Here is a 22,542-nt window from a genome sequence, read left to right as displayed (position 1 = left end):
TCTATATTCCCTCAGGCCTGGGCCCCAGCCCTGCTGCCTCAATATGGCCTACACCCAACCTTTCCAATCTGGCCCCACATTTAAACAAACTTTACCTCTCACCTAAAAATTGTGGGTATAGTAATATGATCACTCGAATTGAGTATGATTTTCTCCTCAGGGGTTATTTCTTTAATGGAGAATGCCTGTGCATGAATTTGTTTAACACAGAGAGGCTGATGCACGGGCAGCCATCACGGGTACCTTGGCAGTGCGGGTTCAGGGTCCAGTGTCGTGGAATGCAAGATGGTTGGGGACCCTTCACTGTTGCAGCCTTACTCTGCCTTCATATCATTGTAGTGTGTCATCATCTTCAGCTGGCTCAATTGTTGAGGTCTTGGTTCGATTGCTCTTTTTCTGCCACCTCCCCCTTGACCTTGGGTGACCCTAACCAATGGCATTGCTCTCAGGATCTCAGGAATTCACAAGCCTCTCCACCATGACAAATATCAGAGAAGATTCTCTTAGTATTGAAGTTGTCGCCTTTAAAAACAAGGCATTATGCTGAGGCACTGCCTTCTCTTCACTGGACTAAAGTTTATGGGGTGATATCTCAAGGAAACAATGGTAAATTGATAAATTCCTTAACCATTTGGTCATATTCATGACTACCTGATGGCATGAACATCAATTTCTCTAACATACAGTAATTACTTCCCCCTCCCCCTTATGTCTTTTTCCATTCCCCATTCTGGTTCCCCTCTTATCCTTTCTCTTGTCCTCACCTGTCCATCACCTCCCCCTAGTTACCCTCTTCTTTCCCTTTCTCTCATGGTCTACCCTGCTTTCTGATCAGATTCCTTCTTCAGTCCTTTACTTCCACATACCACCTCCCAGCTTCTTACTTCATCCCCACTCCCTGTCCCCTATCCACCCATCTTCTCCCTCAGCAGGTCTCATCTATCACCTGCCAGCTTGTACTCTGTCCCCTCCACCCACCTTCTCATTCTGGCATCTGCACCCTTCCTTTCCAGTTCTGATGAAGGGTCTCAGCCCGAAACGCCAACTGTTTTATTCCCCTCCATAGATGCTGCCTGACTTTCTGAGTTCCTCCAGTGTTCCGTGTGTTTCCAGCTTTGCAGAATCTCATGTATTTATGGACATTACATATATTTTTGGGAGCTTGCTACGCATGCATTGTCTGCTTTTGTCTCCTACGTTACAAACTAGCTGCCATTAAAACATTACACTTTGTGTTTTTTAATTAAAATTATGTATTTTGCAGCTGTCTTGTATGTGCTTTGTGCTGTGTGACTATTGGTACTGTGCTTTGCACCTTGGCCCCAGAGTTAATCCAGTTTTGTTTGGCTGTATTTGTGGGTATTCATGTATGGTTGAATGACAATTAAATCTGAATTTGAATTTGATTAGCTGAGGCATCCTGAAGGACAGAAGAAAAGTGCAAGGGTTTCTTTATCCTTTGCCCATGACACTTGAAAATTTCTACACATATACTGTGGAAAGCATTCTATCTGGCTGCATCACCATCTGGTATTGGGGATGGGGGGCAGGTACTGCATAGGATTGAAATAAGCTGCAGAAAGTCGTAAACTCAAAAAGCTCCATCATGGGTACTAGCCTCCTTAATATCCAGCACATCTTCAAGCACCAATGCCTCAAAAGGCAGCATCCATCATTAAGAACTCACATCACCTAGGACATGCCCTCTTCTCATTACTACCATCAGGCAGAAGGTACAAGAGCCTGAAAACACACACTCACTGATTCAGGAACAGCTTCTTCCCCTCTGCCATCTGCTTTCTGAATGGACATTGAACCCATGAACACTACCTCACTACTTTTTTATTTTTGCAATACTATTTAATTTAACAATAGATATATACTGTAATTCGCATTTGTTTCTATTATTATGTATTGCAAGGTACTGCTGCCACAAAGACAACAAATTTCATGACATGTGCCGGTGATTTTAAACTGATTTCAATTCTCATTCTAAAGGTCTAGGCTGCCATCCCACTTCCATGTGCTGTGATGGCAGCTCATCATCTCCAGGAATCTGTTATGCTTTGTATCTTCAAAATGTTAACCTAATTCGAAGGAAGACACAGGAGTTCGAAACTCCAAGTCTAACTTTGTGTTAACTTTAAACAAGAAGCGCACGTATCATGTGGTAGCCTGATGATGCATGCAATTCACATATTGATAATATAACCCATAATCAATTACTTAAACAATCAAGAATACTTAATCAAATGATATTTACAATATGACTCAATATTACTTAAATATTGGACTACTTGACAGATAGACCTCAGTATGTGCGGTTGGGAGACTGTAGGTCTGACACGGTGGTCAGCAGCACAGGAGCGCCGCAGGGGACCGTGCTCTCTCCGGTCCTGTTCACCCTGTACACATCAGACTTCCAATATAACTCGGAGTCCTGCCATGTGCAGAAGTTCGCTGATGACACGGCCATAGTGGGGTGTGTCAGGAATGGACAGGAGGAAGAGTATAGGAAACTGATACAGGACTTTGTGATATGGTGCAACTCAAACTACCTGCGTCTCAATATCACCAAGACCAAGGAGATGGTGGTGGACTTTAGGAGATCTAGGCCTCATATGGAGCCAGTGATCATTAATGGAGAATGTGTGGAGCAGGTTAAGACCTACAAGTATCTGGGAGTACAGTTAGACGAGAAGCTAGACTGGACTGCCAACACAGATGCCTTGTGCAGGAAGGCACAGAGTTGACTGTACTTCCTTAGAAGGTTGGCATCATTCAATGTTTGTAGTGAGATACTGAAGATGTTCTATAGGTCAGTTGTGGAGAGCACCCTCTTCTTTGTGGTGGCGTGTTGGGGAGGCAGCATTAAGAAGAGGGATGCCTCACGTCTTAATAAGCTGGTAAGGAAGGCGGGCTCTGTTGTGGGCAAAGTACTGGAGAGTATAACATCGGTAGCAGAGCGAAGGGCGCTGAGTAGGCTACGGTCAATTATGGAAAACCCTGAACATCCTCTACATAGCACCATCCAGAGACAGAGAAGCAGTTTCAGCGACAGGTTGCTATCAATGCAATGCTCCTCAGACAGGATGAAGAGATCAATACTCCCCAATGCCATTCGGCTTTACAATTCAACCGCCAGGAGTAAGATATGTTAAAGTGCCGGGGTTAGGGCTCAATGTATTTAAGTAAACTACTTAAGAACGTTTTAAAAGCTATTTATTAATGCTTTTTGAGAGGGTGATTTTAGATGCATATCATATTTTTACTGAGTTAAGTATTGTATGTAATTAGTTTTGCTACAATAAGTGTATTGTATTCCAATGGGACATTGGAAAAAAATGTTGAATTTCCCCATGGGGATGAATAAAGTATCTATCTATCTATCTATCACTCCTCCCTGCTTAGCTATAAACTCCAACTCAATAGAGAATGCATCTCAACTATATACACAGTATACTATATAATACAACTACAATATACAGATGTCCATAACATTGTAAATTTTAAATTGTCCCATTCAGGCCTAAAGAGTTAATCATTGCAGAGGATTTCTTATTCTTGTGGGATAGCATCTTTCCTGACTGGAGGTGGGGGTGGTGGGGGTTACTCTGCTTGGCAGGTGAAACGTGGCTGTGAAACAATCTCAGGTCCTGGGGCTTCCTTCATGGTTATTGTAGGAGTTGATTCTGGGACTGCAGGAGATCTTTCACACATCATCTCCTGGAATCAATCTGTGATGAGCTGATCAAGTTCAAATTCAAGTTGCTTTTATTGTCATTTCAACCATAAACTGCTGGTACAGAACACGGTAAAAATGAAACAACATTCCTCCGGAACCCTGGTGCTACATGAAACAACACAAAACTACACTAGACTATGTGAGACAGCACAAAGCTACACTAGACTACGTAAAATAACATAAAAACTGCTCTAGACTACAGACCTGCACACGACTACGGTACATAAAATGCACCAAACAGTGCAGGGTAGTACAATAATTGCTGGTCACTGATAGTTCCTCAGAGGAAGGAAGATGGAATTATCAAGTCATGTCTTCCAACGTTCATGGCTCTGGATCTGTACTCACTAGAGTTTAGAAAATGAGAGGGGATCTCATCGGAACCTATCAAATATTGAAAGGCCTAGATAGAGTGGATGTGGAAAGGATGTTTCCGACAGTGGAGGAATCTGGGACTTGAGGTCACAGGCTCAGAATAAAAGAATGTCTATTTAAGACAGGGATGAGAAATTTCTTTAGTCAGAGGATGGTGATTCTGTGGAATTCATTGTCACAGATAGCTGTGGAGGCCAAGTCATTGGATATATTTAAAGCAGGGTTTGATAGGTTCTTGATTAGTGAGGGTGTCAAAGGTTATAGGGTTGAGAAGGAAAATAAATCAGCCATGATGAAATTGCCTAATTCTGTTCCAATGCTTTATGGTCAAATTACAATAAGCACTGAACATGAGATTTCCACAATACATTCAACTGCTATGCTGATCAGGTTAATGGGGCTTTTATCTTTAATCTAAATTGGGACCCACTGACAAAAATAGAGAACAATCTGGTACATAAACAGCTTCATTCAGAAGGTGGAAAGTTCAAAGCATGGTCCAAAAACTTTTACCACAGAACCCAGACCAGGACTCTGGTGATACAGCAGTTGTTGGCTTTCAGATAAGATGTTAACTTTGGAAGCCTATTCAGCCTCTTGGAGAGATGGAACTGTTCATTATTTTTGATGGATATTGCCTGACTCGCTGAGTTTCTGTAGTATTTTGTTTGCGCCGCTCTAAAGCTAAATAAGTTCTTTTTCATTTCTTTAGCACAAGAGCTTCAATTCAACTTTCAAGATGGGTAAAACATTTTAAAGAAAGAGACTGGAGTTGATGTTTGCAGACTGGCTGACTTTTAATATAATACATTAACACAGGGATAAAGGGCAAATGAGCACCTGCACGTCAGTGTGCACTAAATTACCTCAAAGCTGATTGCTTAATGACAGACAAGGCAGTGCCTTCGGGCAGCAAGGCAAGGAAGATCTGTGCCAGATTCTTATGGCTACAGGCTTGTTTGGAGATGAAAATGTTGAGTAGCCTATTAAAATTTCCAAACAACCTAATTAGGATTTCTATCTATAACTGGAGGCAACTGTCACAGGACACTATATAGTTACACAAAATGAATGGTTCAGTGTCTATACAACCATGTAACACAATGGGCAGATTCATTAAAAGTGCTGGGCTGAACTCTCAAATCAAGATTCGGGTCCAGAGATAGTGCACTGGTTATCACTCATTTCTAATCAGCCCTTCTCTAGGGCTGCAGCAATTTCCTTTCTGTTTATTGAGACAAGGGTTGTTGTTTCATAACATGGTAGTACAGCAGTTATTGTAACGCTTTATAGCATACCAACTGTAAGATTAGAGTTCAATTGCTGCTATTGTCTTTAAGGAGTTTTTACGTTCTCCCTGTGACCATGTCGGTTCCCTCCCACATTCCAAATACATATATGTGCTACTTGTGCCTTGTGCTGTGTGTGACTGTGGGTTCTGTATTTTGCACCTTGGCCCTGGAGTAACATTGTTTTGTTTGGCTGTATTCTTGGGTGTTCATGTATGGTTGAATGATAATTGAACTTATTGGGTTAGTATGTAGAGGTCTTACTCTGTTGGTGCTGGAAGCTTGGCAACATTTACGTGCTGCCCCCAGATTTGATTTGCTCGCTGATTTGATGCAAAATGATGCATTTCACTGTATGTTTCGATGTACATATGACAAATAATTGTAATCTTTTTAATCTTCTAATGCTTTACTTGGAATCCCTGGACAACCCAGAGGGCTTTGTGACCCATGAAGTGTTCTAATGAAGGAAACAGGATAACCAATTAGCGCAGGACTCTCACAAGTAATGTGAAAGTGACTCTATCATCTCACTTTATTGATGTCAGTCACAGGATACTGGGGAACACTTCCTGCTCATAGACATGGGATTTGGGAGTCTTCAACATCCATCTGAGAATTAACTGGGTGGATCTGTTTCAGGAGATTTTAATTGTGAATGGCTGATCCTTGTCAGTAGCTGCACGTTCCTTGGTGGTAACAGATTAGAGGAGCTGTCTTGGGACCAGCATCACAAAGAAGCCTGACAGTGCCTCCCCTTTCTTAGAAGTTTGTACTGCTGGGGCACACTTTTATAGAAAACTGCTAAAATAAAATACCTCACAGCATAGCAGACGAAATCCTAACCAGGACATTACAAGTGGATTCAACATGACTCCATAAACGTTGACAAACTTCTCAGGAGGCACAGTGGAGAATATGCTGGTATGCAAACACCAGTGCTCAGGTATGGAAAAGTTTACAGAAAGTGATAGATAGAGACCAGTCCATCATCGGCAAAGCCGTCCATACCATTGAGTATATGTGCCACAAAAAACAGCATCCATTATCAAAGACCCCCACCATCCAAGCCACACACTCTTCTCACTACTACCATCAGACAAGAGGTACTGAAGCCTTAGGTCTAACACCATCAGGTTCAGGAAAGTTATTACCCTACAACCATCAGGCTCCTGAACCAGTGTGGATAACCTTACTCACTCACCACAACTCTAAACTGATTCTATGGATTACAGACTCACTTTCAAGGACTTTTTAAAACTCATGTTCTCAGTATTATTTTTTTATTTGCATGGTTTATCTTTCTTTACTCATTAGTTGTTTTTAGATAGATAAGCTTTATTTATGACTTGTATATCGAAACAAAGAGTGAAATGTGTCATTTGCGTCAACAACCAGCACATGATATTTATGCTGGGGGCAGCCCGCAAGTGTTGGCATGCTTCTGGCCTCAGCATAGTACAGCCACGACTTACTAACCCAAGCCATAGGTCTTTGGAAAGTGGAAGGAAACCGGCCCACCCAAAGGATCAGGGAGAGAATGGACGAACTCCTTCCACTGGTTCAGGAGCCTGATGGTTTAGGTTAACTGAGTCTGAGGCCCAGTTGGACCATGGATGAAATGCAGACCAGGGCAATATGTTATGGAGAGCCAGCTGTTGCCTGTGTCGCAGGCTCCCTCTCTCCGCACAGCTGATGAACCAAAAGGATCAGCAGAGACTGATACAGTTGGGCACCAGTGGCATTGCAGGAGTTGCCAGTCAGCATTGAACTCAACGTAGGACTGCCTTAGGAACTCCAGCTCCAGATTTTTCCTTTGGGGTTTACTCCCAGAGCCTTCCCTGTGAGTGGGTATAGCCACAAGGCAGAGGAGTTTTGAGGTCAGAGCTTTCCTTCTCCTAAATGAGCTGCCAACCATGGTAGGCAAGCCCCATCTGCCCAAAATGACTGGTTTTAAGGCACCAGTATTCCTCCTTTGCCCCTTCTCCTGTCAGTAGATATGGTTCCACCAGGCTTAGTAGCTAAACCACATGCGAGGGCCAGGAGCTAGACTTGGTTGTCAGAGGCTATTTGAGACACACTACTGGGAGCATTTAATAGGTAGTGGGAGCTTATTCCCATTAATACCCTTGGGTAAGGAAGCAGGCAGGGTAATAACTGTTCCTGAATCTGGTGGTGTGGGACCTAAGGCTCCTGTACCTCTTGGCACTGTGTCATCCTTTGTCTGTTTATGTATAATTTTTCATAAATTCTCAAACATGAGAAAATCTGCAGATGCTGGAAATCCAAGCAACACACATAAAATGCTGGAGGAACTCAGCAGGCCAGGCAGCATCTATGGAAAAGACTCCTGATGAAAGGAATAGGCCTGAAATGACAACTATACTCTTTTCCATAGATTGCTGCCTGGCCTGCTGAGTTCCTCCAGCATTTTGTGTGTGTTTTGTAAATTCTATTGTTTTACTTCTTTTACCCCCATTAATGCCTGCAAGAAAATTAATCTCAAGATAGTAAATGGTAACAGACTACTATATATCTCCTTGACACTCTGAAATATTCTATGGTGGCATTGTAGAGCAATCATTTTATAGCACCACTGATCACTGATTGGGGTTTGATTCCTGACGCTGTCTATAAGGAGTTTATATGTTCTCCCTGAGACCATGTGAGTTTCCTCTGGGTACTCTGATGTCCTCCCACAATCCAAAAAGGTACGTGTTAAGGTTAGTGAGTTATGGGCATGCTTTGTGGCAACACTTGTTTCAAAGTAAATTTATTATCAAAGTAGAGTATATGTCACTGTATAAACCCTGAGATTCATTTTCTTGTGGGCATTCACAGTAGAGCAAAGAAATACAATAGAATCAATGAAAAACTATACAAAAAGAATGAGAAACAACCAATGTGCAAAAAATAATTATGAGTATTATCACTGCCAGTACTTTTCCAGTTGTGTGTATTTTTTGTAATCACTTTTAGCATATGACGCTGCCCTTACTTGCAATTACTCCATTTCCTGTCCATCTGCACTCACCCCATCTTCCTGCCATCGTATCAGTGACAGAGTCCCTCTTGTTCTTACCTACCACTCTATAAGCATCCAGATCCAACACATTATCCTCCAACTCCAAAAGGATCCTACCACCAAACACATCTTTACCTACCCCCTCCCAACTTTCCACAGGGATCTCTGGGATTCTCTTGTCCATTCGTCCCTCCCCACTAATCTCCCTTGAGGCACTTAACCCTGCAAGCAGCCGAAAAGCTAAACACAAAGTACACTGCAGATGCTGTGGTCAAATCAAGACGTAGAAACAAGCTGGATGAACTCAGCAGGTTGGGCAGCATCCGTTGAAAGAAGCAGTCAATGTTTTGGGTCGAAATGCTTTGTCAGGACTAAAGAAGGAGGGGGCAGGGGCCCTATAAAGAAGGTGGGGAGACGGTGGAAGACCAATCAGAGGAAAGATCAAGGGGTGGGGGAGGGGAAGCAGGGAGGGGATAGGCAGGAGAGGTGAAGAAGGAATCTCAGGGGAAAGCACTATGGGTAGTAGAAGAAGGCAGAGTCATGAGAGGTGATAGGCAGCTAGAAGAGGAGACAGAGTGAAGGTGGGATGGGGAAGGGAGAGGGAGGGAATTACCGGAAGTTGGAGAATTCGATGTTCATACCAAGGGGCTGGAGTCTACCCAGATGGTATATGAGATGTTGTTCCTCCAACCGAAGTTTGGCCTCATCATGGCAGTAGAGGAGGCCATGTATGGACATATCCGAAAGGGAATGAGAGGGAGAGTTGAAGTGAGTAGCCAGACAGCTACACCTGCCCATTCACCTCAACTTCATTCAGGGCCTCAAACAGTCCTTCCAGGTGAGGCAATATTTCACCTGCGAATCTGCTGAGGTCGTCTATTGCGACCGGTGCTTGATGCGGCCTCCTCTACATTGATGAGACCTGTCATAAATTGGGGGGCCACTTTGTCAAGCACCCCCACTCCATCCATCAAAAGCAAAACTTCCTGGTGGCCAATTCCAATTCCCACTCCAATGTGTCAGTCCATGGCCTCTTCTTGTGCCAAGATGAGGCCACCCTCAGGGTGGAGGAGCAACACCTCATATTCCGTCTGGGTACCCTCGAACCTGATGGCATGAATATCGATTTCTCCTTCTGGTGAACAAAAATACCCCCTTCCTCTATTCACCACTTTGAAATTTTACTTCCTCTCACCTGCCTATTACTTCCCCCTGGGTCCCTTCCTCCTTCCCTTTCTCTCATGATCCCTTCTCTCCTATCAGATTCTTTCGTCTCCAGCCAGCCCTTGAGCTTTCCCACCCACCTGGCTTCACCTATCACCTTCCAGCTAATCTCTTTCTCACCCCCACCATTTAACTCAGGCATCTTGCCCCTTCCCTCTCAGTCTTGACGAAGGGTCTTAGCATGAAACACCAACTGTTTACTCTTTTCCATAGATGCTGCCTGGCCTGCTGAGTTCCTCCAGCATTTTGTGTGTGTTGCTTTCTAACTTCCATGCCAACTTCTTATTTCTTTCTTTTTGTATTTTTTCAGTTTGTTGTCTTTTGCACACTGATCGTTCACCCTATTGGTGCAGTATCAATTCTATTATGGTTATTGGATTCATTGAGTACACTCACAAGAAAATGAATCTCAGGTTTGTACTGTATATGGTGACATATGTAGTTTGATAATGAATTTACTTCGAACTTTGATGATGGATGCTGCTTTCTTGTGACAGCACTCCTTGTAGATATGTTCTTGCTGTAATAATCTGGGCTAAATCTAAGCAACACACACAAAATGCTGGAGGAACTCAGCAGGCCAGGCAGCGTCTATGGAAAAAAGTACAGTTGACATTTCGGGCCAAAATCCTTCGGCAGGACTGGAGAAAAAAATGCTGAGGAGTAGATTTGAAAGGTGGGGGGAGGGGAGAGAGAAACGCCAGGCAATAGATGAAACTTGGAGGAGGAGGGATGAAGCAAAGAGCTAGTAAATTGATTGGTGAAAGAGACAGAAGGCCATGAAAGAAAAAAAAGGGGGGGGGGGAGGTGGAGCACCAGAGGGAGACGATGGCGGGCAAAGAGATGGACAAGGGGTTGGGAAATGGTGACGGGTGGGGGGAGGCAACACTGGAAGTTTGAGAAATCGATGTTCATACAATCAGCTTGGAGGCTATCCAGACAGAATACAAGGTGTTGTTCCTTCAACCTAAGTGTGGCTTTATCCTGACAGCAGAGGAAGATGGACATATCAAAATGGGAATGGGAAGTGGAATTAAAATAGATGGCCACTGGGAGATCCCGCCTGTTCTGGTGGACAGAGCGTAGATGCTCGGCGAAGCAGTCTCCCAACCTACGTCGGGTCTCACCGATATGCAAGAGGCGCACTGAGAGCACCGAACACAGTATATGACCCCGTCAGACTCACAGGTGAAGCGTCGCCACACCTGAGCTGTATCCAATACTTTCTGTAGGCTTTTCCATTCTTGAGCATTGGTGTTTCTACACCAGGCTGTGATGTAACTAGTTAGGATAATCTGTATGGTTGCATCACAGCCTGGTACAGAAACGCCCACTTGTGGGTTGCCACCAGCACGCTCTTAGACTGTGTTGGTTGTTGACACAAAATGATGCATTTCACCGTGTGTTTTGATGTATATGTGACAAATAAAGCTAATCCCTCTCTCATATATGCAGTTTGATAATAAATTTATTTGGATCTTTGATACTTTGTGGAAGGGGAAATAAAGTAATGATGCCAGATCTTCTTTAAAGGGAATTAGGGATAAATACGGACTACCAGCTATGTCCACAACACATGACAAGAGTGAGAAAGTTAGAATCAGCAGGCTTTCAGTAGAAGAGGAGGGAACTCTGATATTCCCATGTTGATTCCGAGGAGAGAAGCAGCGTGATGGAATTGCCTTTTGGGCACTAGAGGGAGAGGTCTGTCATAAGAGTTGTGATTCTTTGGGATGGTCTATCTCGGAATGCTGTGGGCTCCCAGTCAGGTGTTTTAGTAAATCATACACACGAGAAGTTCTGCAGATGCTGTAAATCCACAGCAACACACGCAAGATGCTGGAAGAACTCAGCAGGTCAGGCAGCATCTATGGAAATGAATAAACACTCGACGCACATGCCGGTAAAGGACATGCCCCCTTTGATACTGCCGATTGTGGAGTGAATACGCATGCACTGCCGGTTGTCGGCAAACGACATGCGTCCTTGGGAGCTGACAGAACGCATGCGCCATCAGTCGCTGCGTCTGGCGTTTTTTTTGCCGCAGAAGCAGCGCGAGCCGAGGGAGCGAACGAATCCATGACCTTACCCACAGTTTAACTATGCAGTCCTGTCAGCTCCACAGAAAGTAAGTGTCCGTCGGCCTTCCTGGGTTACTTAATTACTCCTGCCTCCCTGGTCTGTTAGAGATCATTCCTTTTTAAAAAAAAATTATTGTGGTGGCGTCGGAGAGTTAACAAAAGAGGGGCGGGCGCCCGGCAACCGGACTTGCTGGCGGAAGTTCTGCGACGCCTCTTCATTGATTGGCTTGTTTTGCCCTTAACGGGTGGGGCGTTGATAATCAGCCTGGTTTCTCATTGGTCGAGGTCGTTGTCGATCACACCAGCTGCCACCTTACGTCTGGCAGAGGCTCGAGCTTCTGAAGCCAAGGTGTTTTTGCTCGCTTTCTCTTAATGTGCCTAAATGAAATTTATTCTGGGTGGTATTAAAAAAAATATATTTTTTAAAAATTGGAAAAAACAAATGTCGCCGATCCCTCTATGTGGAGGTTGCAGCCTTTGCCGAAAGCATTTAAGAGTAAAGTCCACTAGTTGTATCCATTTAACTTTTTAAATGTCTAAAAATCTCCACCAGAAAGTGATAGATGTGGATTGTTTCTGGCCTTTCATTCACTGGATGGAGTCCTCTGCAAATTGCACAACCGCTGAAGCCAAAGTTTTATTTAATTTTTCGCTGAGATGTGAAAAAGTATTAAAAGTTAACTTCGAAAAAATAAACTCCAAGATCGTATGTTTTAAATGAATGAGTGGGTAATTCTTTTAAAGTACAGAGGTATGTAATGCACGGTTAATGGAAATGAAAGAGGTAAAGATTCATTGAATTCTCCCTTAAATGGAGAATTTGCAGGGGATGGTGATCTGTGTCGATCTTTAAAACCTCTATCGATAAAGCCATGACGGTGTCTGTCTCGTAAAGATTAATGTGGGAAGGGATAGTCAGAGTTGTCGGCCCTTTTTCATTTGAAGAACTAGAGGTTTTTGTGGTATGACATAACCTTGCGGCTTGATGCACAGTTCAATCAGTCGAGGCAATCTTTACAGTGCGCCATTGTTAAAGGTGATTCTACTCGCCAAACCAAAGCAAGTCGTGTGTTCTTGGAGCCAATTTATCTTGAATTGATTAGCAGCGAATCATTGTGACAGATCATTTGTGTGGCGCCTGTCATCACTTACCAAATGTCCCCATCCACCTACCATCGTCTCCTCAGAGAATGACAATTAATTTTAGTTGTGTAATCTTTTGCTTTCAGTGTGTGTCCGTCACCCCCGCCCTGCACCGTTTTCAATTTTGTGTGAAGGAAGACAAAATACGGGGAAATTTGATATAGCAGTGTGGCTTGTTATGATTCTTAGATTTGCATTTCTGTAACATCTTCCAAAGCACTTACAGCAAAGAAATATTATTTTCAAGTGCTATGAGGCAAATTATTTTATGAATATAGTATGGGAGTTCCTGAAGGATGGTGGCTGGAGACTGTTAACTATTATAGGGGAGATAAGGGAGTGAATGGATTGCTGGCCTGTTTCTGAACTCTGCTTTTAATGAGTTGGTTGCTAGGCAAATTTCATCAGTTTAATTCTCAGTCTGTACTTTGTGACTCTGGATAATGCAGACACTTGCATTTAGATTTTCTGCTCAGTCAGTTGAGTAGCAGGGCAGACTTCAGATGTGCAGTCTATTTACTTAAAAATTAAGCTGCAGTTCCTCAAATGGAAGTTGTATGTTTTCTGTTGACATCTTGTACATTAATGTTATTTGGGAAAATCTGACAATACAGATGTTTTTTTCCCTATCTGTTTGCAAGTTTATTTAACTGGACTAATTACAGTGAGTGGACAGTAATTTTCGAGGGAGTTAGATATCATGTACATTTGCTAATTGTTTCCATGTGGCTGCCATTTGTTTAAAAAAAACATGTTATACTGTACATACTCTGAAGTATAATTTACTCTCCAAAGTCCTTTCTAATTTCAGGCTTCGTAGTGACATTTAATTGGGCTGACACTGTAAGTGGGTTGAACAGAAAACAAGAATGCAAGAAAATAGAGGAGAGGAGGCCACGAGACTTCTCAAACCTGCCCCGCAATTGAATATGGTCATGGCTGATCCCTGCTGGTTTCAACTCTCTATCTTTGTACAGTAATATATAGATTTTTGTGTCTTTGCATTGCACTGTTGCCCAAAATTTCAAATTTCATGCCATATGTCAGTGATATTAAATCTGATTCTGAAATATTTATCTATCTCTACCTTAAATGATCTGGCCTTTACCACCCTCAAGAAAAAATTACTTATGACATCTGTTTTAAGTGACTGGCCCCTTATTTTGCAGCGATGTCCTATTGTTCATGACTCTCCCACTCGTGAGAATATCTATCCTGCCAGGTCTCCTTTGGATGTAATATGTTTGAATGTCATCTTCATTCTTCTAAACTCCAATAGTTATAAGCCCAAATCATCTAGCTTCGTGATACAACAGCCCTTCCCAGGCTTCTTTTAGACATATAACAGTACGGCACAGTATAGGCACTTCGGCCCATGCTGTTATGCCAATCTTTAAACCTACTCTATCTTCCATGTATCTGTCTAATGGTCTCTTAAATGCCCCTACTGTATCTGCCTCTGCCAATAACTTTGCAACTCCATGCACTCACCACTCTCTATGTAAAGAACTTACATCCGACATTCCCCCTCCAATCACCTTAAAATTATGTACCCTGCCATATTTGTCATTTCTGCCCAAGGAAAAAGTCTCTGACTGTCCACTCTATGCCTCTTATCCAGTTCAAAGGTCCAGTTTAATGTCAGAGAAATGTATACAATACACATCCTGAAATGCTTTTTCTTCGCAACTATCCATGAAAACAGAGGAGTGCCCCAAAGAATGAACGACAGTTAAATGTTAGAACCCCGAAGTCCCCACCTCTCTCCCCCTCCCATGCGTAAGCGGCAGCAAGTAACAATCCCACCGGCCAAAAAAAGCATGAGCACTCGCCACCGAGCACTCAAGCGTGAGCAAAGCAACAGCAAAGACACCGACTTGCCCCAAACACTTAGCTTTTCACCTGGTATATGACTTACCACAGACTCTCTCGCTCCCTAATAAGGGAGAAAGTGGTGCCTCCGTCTTCCCAGCGTGCAGGGAGACGTAACAGACCACTCGCTGATTTACAATGTTAAAAGTCCATTACATCACTTTTTTGAGCTCTGTGCCTGAAGATCTTAAAGGTCTCGGGTTTCCAGGCACACCGCTATAGATGTATCGACTCCCCTGAAGAACACGGACCTCCTGCCGTGACACGGACCCTCGATCTGCTCGTCTCCAGAGCCCCGAGATCTTAGGCTTCTAAGTCCGAGCCGGACTCTTAGGCCAAACCCTCGGCATGCCGAACATGGCCAGTTATGAAACCCCGAGAGTGGGTTCCATTCCCGCAAAGAAATGAAGTCAGCCAGATCTGATGCAGCATGGAGAAAATACAAAGTGAAAGAAAACAATAATAATAATAAACACACAATATCTGCTTATAGCTTATATACATTAATTGTATGTCCATAAAGTGATGCAAGGCACAAGAGTGTCTGTACATAAGGTGACCGACAGCAAACGATAAAATAGTGCTGGTGGGGGTTTGGGGGGGGGTGCGGGTTAGTGGGTGGATGTGTTGATCAGCCGCACTACTTGGGGAAAGTAACTGTTTTTGAGTCATTATAATAGTTTGAGTTATAGCAGAACAGGCTGTAGTTGTCTTCTAAGCACCCATTTAACAGGCTTTCCCCATCTGTGATTGCACTCTGACAAATGCAACCCGCTTAATGCAAGTAGTCTTCCCTAATCCATCAATCACAATCTGCATAATGGTAATACACATCATCACAGAGCTACCTGTGATAAACAATTGTGGGCTAGAAACCAACCATCCATATTGTTGTGCCAAGCTAATTAAACTAGTAATTAAATGCCTAACTAAACTAATCCCTTCTGCCAACACAATATCCTTATCCCCCCCCATTCTCTTCAAATTCCGATTTAAGAGTTTTTTAAACACTTAGCATGTTTGCGTCCGGTACCACACACTTGGCAGTGCGTTCCAGGCACCCGCCATTCTGTGTACTTGCCCTGTTACTCTATGTGTGTTTTGTGTGATAAACTGTTTTCCATTCATGCTAATGCAATTCTTTCAATACCCCGTGATCTTAATTTGTACAACAGTCTTGTCAAATGCCTTCAGGAAACCTAAATACACAATATCTGCAGGTTCCCTTCTATTAACTCTCCCTGTCACATCCTTTTTTAAAAAAAAATGAAGAAAATTTGTCAAAATAATTTACTTTTTATAAAACTGCATTCACCAAGTTTGAATGTATTCTGCCTAAATAATTCGTCACTTCCTCATTGATTGTTGACTACCCAGTAGCCAACAATAGATTTTAAACTCATTGACCTCTGGATGACAGCCACCTTTTTAAACAAGGCAGTCACATGAGTAGCTTTCCAGTTTTCAGGTAGCTACCTGGAATTTAACGAGTTTTGAAAAAATTCAGCCACCTCCTGTGAAAGCCTTTGGTTGCAGACCACTGGGTAAGTTAAATAGATTGGTAAATTAGTTTAGTATTGTCACATGCCCTGAGGTACAATTTAAAAAGCTTTGTTTTGCATGTAATTCATGCATGCAATCAGTACATTGAGGTGGTACAAGGGAAAAACAATAGAATGCAGAATAAAGTGTTCCAATCAGAAAAGGTGCAGTGCAAGCAGATAGTAAGATGCCAGGCTATGAGGAGGTAGATTGTGAGGTCAAGAATCTATTTAATCACAATAGGGAACTGTTCAGTTGTTTTAAAACAGTGGGATAAAAGCTTGTTTTACCTGGTGATACATGCTTTCTGTCTGATGGGAGGGTGAAGAAGAGAGAATGCCTGGGGTATTTGCTTATGTTTGCTGATTTACCAAGGCAGTTCATGGAGGAGAAACTGATTTTTCTGTGTGTTGAGCTATGTCTATGACTCTGCAGCGTTTCATGGTCTCGGGCAGAACAGTTGCCATACCAAGTAGTGATGTATCCTGGTCCTGGTGCTTTGTCTGCTTATAGTTCCCTGAGTTACCCAATATTTCAAATTTTATCTATGCCAGAGACTGATTCTCTAAGGCTTGAGAGCATTTTTCTAACTGTTACTTGCAATGTGCGTTTCCTATTTAAAGTTTATTGTGCTGTAACAGCATTTCCATTTCCTGATGAAGAATACTGATCTCGTATATGAAAAGAAGAATTTTGAATATCATTCCATAATGCCTCACTGATCTGATACTAATCCTGTGTATTTTGTACACAGCTCTTGCGGACTGAGTCAATTGAAATGCACATCCCAAGCCATCTCTTGGGAAAACTGGCATTTATCAGGATTCGGCAAGAGAAGAGTACTTAATCTAACATTAGAGTCAGAAGGTCAATCTGTCAGGTTTGAACGGGTTGCCTTGTGTTTGCTGAGGCTGGATTTTGTGACTTGAACCTGGTTTTTAAATTGGTTCACTTGCTCTCAAGTTTAATCTTAATAAATTCCAGTTTGATGAGTTTCTGAATTAAGATATGAAATGGAATTTTGTGATAACATATCTAGTTAAAACCAAATTTAAACCCAATGTTTTTATTAGTAAACGGAAGCTTTCTCTTTGTGTGACACACAAGATGTTGGAGGAACTCAGCAGGCCAGGCAGCATCTATGGAGGGAGTAAACAGCTGACCTGATGTTTCTGGCCAAGACCTTTCATCGGGTCTGGAAAGGAAGGGGAAAGAAGCCAGAACAAGAAGGTGGGGGAGGGGAAAGGAGGAGAAGCTGATAGGCGATAGGTGAGGGGAGAGCTAGTTAGGGGAGGGGAGATGAAGTAAGAAGCTAGATGTGATAGGTGGAAGAGGTAAAGGACTGAAGGAGAAGGGGTCTGATAGGAGAGTAAAGTAGACCATGGGAGAAAGGGAAGGGTGGGGTGGAGCACAAGAGGAAAGTGATAGGCAGGTGAGGAGGAGAAGGGGTAAGGGGGGAGCCGGAATTCCCTGATTATCGTAAATAGTGAAGCCTCAGCCATTGGTTAACTATTATGTATCTAAAGTCTGAACCTTTCAGCCTTCCAAAATACCATCTCAGCCCCATCGAGTCACAGAACACCACAGTACAGAAATGCATCCTTTGGCTCATCTCTTCCATTCTGAACCATTAATCTGCCTAGTCCCATCAGTGTGCGCCATATCCCTGTAGAGAGATAAAAAGAACTCAAAAGCATTCAGCTATTTCGATAACAAGATCTTCACTATCCAAATCTTTGGTCTTGTAATATCTGGCTTTGTGTTTGGGAAGGATGAATTGGGATATTGTTTGTATGATTTGTAGTGGAGAATTTGGAGTTGCTCGACTACTCCAGCCCCAAAGAATGGTTACAACATATGGTCAACTGGCAGAATGACTTAAAATTTATAAAGAAGTGGGTAATTTGGACTAACTGATTTCTCCTTTCTCCAAATCCTAATTTAAAGAACAAATTTTAATATTCCATTTGGGTAGTGGGAAAGTTGAGGACCAGAGGGCACAGCATCAGAATACAGGGATGTCCCTTCTCCCAGCTGGTCCCATCTGCCTATTGTTCTTTCTTACCTTCTGCTTCCCCACCTCACCAATTCCATCTTCTCAATAGACAATAGGTGCAGGAGTAGGCCCTTCGGCCCTTCTAGCCAGCACCGCCATTCACTGTGATCGTGGCTGATCATACACAATCAATACCCCGTTCCTGCCCTCTCCCCATATCCCTTGACCCCGCTATCTATAAGAGCTCTATCTAACTCTCTCTTGAATGCATCCAGAGACTTGGCCTCCACTGCCTTCTGGGGCAGAGCATTCCACATATCCACCACTCTCTGCGTGAAAAAGTTTTTCCATATCTCAGTTCTAAATGGCCTACTCCTTATTCTTAAACTGTGGCCTCTAGTTCTGGACTCACCCATCAGCGGGAACATGCTTCCTGCCTCCAGCGTGTCTAATCCCTTAATAATCTTATAAGTCTCAATCAGATCCCCTCTCATCCTTCGAAATTCCAGTGTATATAAGCCCAGTCGCTCCAATCTTTCAACATATGACTGTCCCGCCATTCCGGGAATTAACCTTGTGAACCTGGGCTGCACTCCCTCAATAACAAGAATGTCCTTCCTCAAATTTGGAGACCAAAACTGCACACAATACTCCAGGTGGGGTCTCACCAGTGCCCTGTACAGCTGCAGAAGGACCTCTTTACTCCTATACTCAATTCCTCTTCTTATAAAGGCCAGCATGCCATTAGCTTTCTTCACTGCCTGCTGTACCTGCATGCTTGCTTTCATTGACTGATGTACAAGAACACCTAGATCTCGTTGTGCTTCCCCTTTTCCTAACTTGATTCCATTTAGATAGTAATCTGCCTTCCTGTTCTTGCCACCAAAGTGGATAACCTCACATTTATCCACATTAAACTGCATCTGCCATACATTTGCTCACTCACCCAACCTGTCCAAGTCACCCTGCATTCTCATAACATCCTCCTGACATTTCACACTGCCACCCAGCTTTGTGTCATCAGCAAATTTGCTACTGTTACTTTTAATCCCTTCATCTAAATCATTAATGTATATTGTAAACAGCTGCGGTCCCAGCACCGAACCTTGCGGTATCCCACCGGTCACAGCCTGCCATTCCGAAAGGGACCCGTTAATCGCTACTCTTTGTTTCCTGTCAGCCAGCCAATTTTCAATCCATGTCCCCTAATTTTGCCCACTAATCTCCTATGTGGGACTTTATCAAAAGCTTTCTGGAAGTCCAGGTACACTACATCCATTGGCTCTCCCTTGTCCATTTTCATAGTTACATCCTCAAAAAACTCCAGAAGGTTAGTCAAGCATGATTTTCCCTTCATAAATCCATGCTGACTTGGACTGATCCTTCTACTGCTATCCAAATGTGTCGTAATTTCATCTTTTATAATTGACTCCAGCATCTTTCCCACCACTGACGTCAGGCTAACCGGTCTATAATTCCCTGTTTTCTCTCTCCCTCCTTTCTTGAAAAGTGGGACAACATTAGCCACCCTCCAGTCAGCAGGAACTGTTCCTGAATCTATAGAACATTGGAAAATGATTACCAATGTGTCCACGATTTCTAGAGCCACCTCTTTAAGTACCCTGGAATGCAGACCATCAGGTCCCGGGGACTTATCAGCCTTCAGACTCAACAGTCCAACACCGTTTCTTGCCTAATATAAATTTCCTTCAGTTCATCCTTTACCCTAGTTCCTTTGACCACTATCACCCCCACCCCTTCTGTTCCACCTAGCACACACCAGCCTCTATGTCACACCCTGTGTCATGCTGTGTAGTGTTCTCTCTTGGCCCTCATGCATGCTCTTGACTAGAAACCTCGGTTAATATATTTTGCTGTTTGACCTGCTTGAGTTGAGAAGAATGAAGGGCGATCGCACTGACAGCTATCTCGAATATTGAAAAGCCTAGATAAAGTGGACATGGAAAGGATGTTTCCTATAATGGAGGAGTCTAGGGCCAGAGAGTGGTGAATCTGTGGAATTCATCGCCACAGATGGCTGTGGAGGCCAAGTCTTTGACTATGATTAAAACAGAGGTTAGTAAGTACACGATTAGTAAGGGCATCAAAGGTTACAAGGAGTAGGCAGGAAAATGGGATCATTGAACGGTGGAGCAGACTCAATGGGCCAAATGACCTAATTCCGTTCCTGTATCTTACGGGCTTATAGCCAAATGGTATGAGTGTTTTCGTCCTTTAGTTCCTTTCTCTTTTTGAACACATTTAGCTTTCTTTTAAATAGATTCTCTGTTCTTACTATTTATTGTTAATATATTATTATAATTTTATTCTTCTCTTTTTGTATTTGCAGAGTTTGTCTTTTGTAAATTGGTTGTTTGTCCTTTTCTGTCGTGTGTGGTTTTTCATTGATTTTATTGTGTTTCTTTGCATTTACTGTGAATGCTTGCAACGAAATAGTTCTCAGAGTAGTATATGGTGACCTATATGTACTTTGATAATAAGTTTATTTTGAACTTTGATTTGTCAGTGACTAACTTCTCTATATGGCTTTGGACTCCTTCACAAGTCCCAGGGTGTACATGTCAAATAGCAGAAGGCATAGCTTTCAGGTGGGGTGGGGAGTTTAAAGGAGACTTATGAAGCAAGATTTTGATGCTTGGGCAGGGAAAGTTGTGGAAGCAGATATGACAGCAGTGTTTAACCAGATATTACAACCAGGAATATAGACCATGTGCAGGAAGGTGGGATTGGTTTGGATTTGTGTCATGTCTAGAGGGGCTGTTCCTCTGTTCTATGGAAGCAGATTATCTATCCCTTTGTAATTTAAAACAAAACATACAGTGTACGAGGTGATAAGAGGCATAATTGAGTGCACAGCTAAGTCTTTTTCTTAAGGCGGAAAAGGCTAATGCAAGGGTACATAATTTTAAGTAAGGTGATTGGCGGAAAGTATAGGATGGATATCAGAGGTATGTTTTTTTTACACAAAGACTGGTGAGTGTGTGGAGCGCACTTCCAAAGTGATGGTAGAGGCAGATAATATATTAGAGGCAAATTAGGGATGTATACAGAAAAAAATGCTTTGAGACTCTTGGGTATATGGATGAAAGAAAAAAAAGTGCTATGTGTGAGGGAACGGTTAGATTAATCTTGGAGTAGGTTAAAATGTCAGCACAACACCATGGGCTGAAGGGCCTGTACAGTGCTTTACTGTTCTATATTCAGTTGGGTCACCCTTTGGACTTCTCTTTTTCAGAGAAAAGAACCATTCTGTTTATTCTTTCCAATGGCTATAACTGTAGTTCTGGTAACATCAATATAAATATTCATTCATTATTCACCAAGTCATCAAAGAACCTTTTATTTCCTTCACTGTAGTTAGTGTTGCAGGATGTGAGCTTGATCATTAATATGGGCTGTCTGCTGCCATGACTGCCGATATCAGAACAGCTGCATTTGCTTCCTTTTCAACTCAAACCAGTTTTATTTCAGAACAAATTAGATCTTAACTACAGGGATTGAAACTGTCCCCAATTGATTTATTTTGTATTGGATATAAAGTCAATTTTAAGTTACCTGAAACTTCCATATTAGCAGCAATGAAGAAAAATTCTATATTTCTACTATTGCTAGTTTAGCTTATTTAATCCTCTTGAAATCCATTAGAAAATCTTTCTATATTGCAAATAAATCTCTCATATATATCTTATTCGACTTGCATTGGGGTTTAGCATTCCGAGAGGAAAAAAAATGTAATTTTGGTTTTCTGAAGTATAGGTTGAATATCCCTTATCTGAAAATCCCAATTTTTTTTTAGCACTGACATGACGTCACAAATGGAAAATTCCACACAGCGCTGGGAAGATTCCCTGGCGATGCACAGGTCTTGCACAGCATACACAATTCTGAGAAGTGACCTCACATATGAAATGAACAGATGTTAATGAAAAATAGAAAAGCATTGTGTAAAGCGAAAAATGAAGATCTCAATCGTGTATTAAAGGAGTGGATTTGTCAGTATCAGAGTGAACGTATGCCATTTAACAGCATGCTGATTATGAAACAAGCAAAGATCTATTACAATGAATTGAAAATTGAAAGTAATTGTGAATATTCAGCAGACTGGTTGTAGGAATTTAAGAAAAGACATGGCATTCAATTTTTAAAGATTTGTGGTGATAAAGCATTTGCTAATCACAAGGCAGCTGAGAAATGTATTGATGTATTTGCCAAGATCATCACTGATGAAA

The 22,542-nt window shown here is 42.4% G+C and overlaps 1 protein-coding gene across 2 annotated transcripts in view; it reads left to right on the top strand.

Annotated features, from left to right (window-relative positions):
• The first annotated feature begins 11,656 nt into the window (after positions 1-11,656).
• fam222ba (family with sequence similarity 222 member Ba) overlaps positions 11,657-22,542 on the top strand; it is an 86,279-nt gene continuing 75,393 nt past the window's right edge. Inside the window, exons 1-2 of one of the 2 annotated variants that reach the window (XR_012099869.1) lie at positions 11,657-11,786; positions 13,694-15,170. The gene's annotated coding sequence lies outside the window, so the exon portion shown is untranslated. Of the gene's footprint in view, positions 11,787-13,693; positions 15,171-22,542 lie in introns of those variants that run through there. The other variant, XM_073053113.1, reaches the window with a different exon arrangement.

This window comes from Hemitrygon akajei, chromosome 8 (assembly GCF_048418815.1).
Source record: "Hemitrygon akajei chromosome 8, sHemAka1.3, whole genome shotgun sequence".
NCBI lineage: Eukaryota > Metazoa > Chordata > Chondrichthyes > Myliobatiformes > Dasyatidae > Hemitrygon > Hemitrygon akajei.
This window is presented reverse-complemented; position numbering and strand designations above follow the sequence as displayed.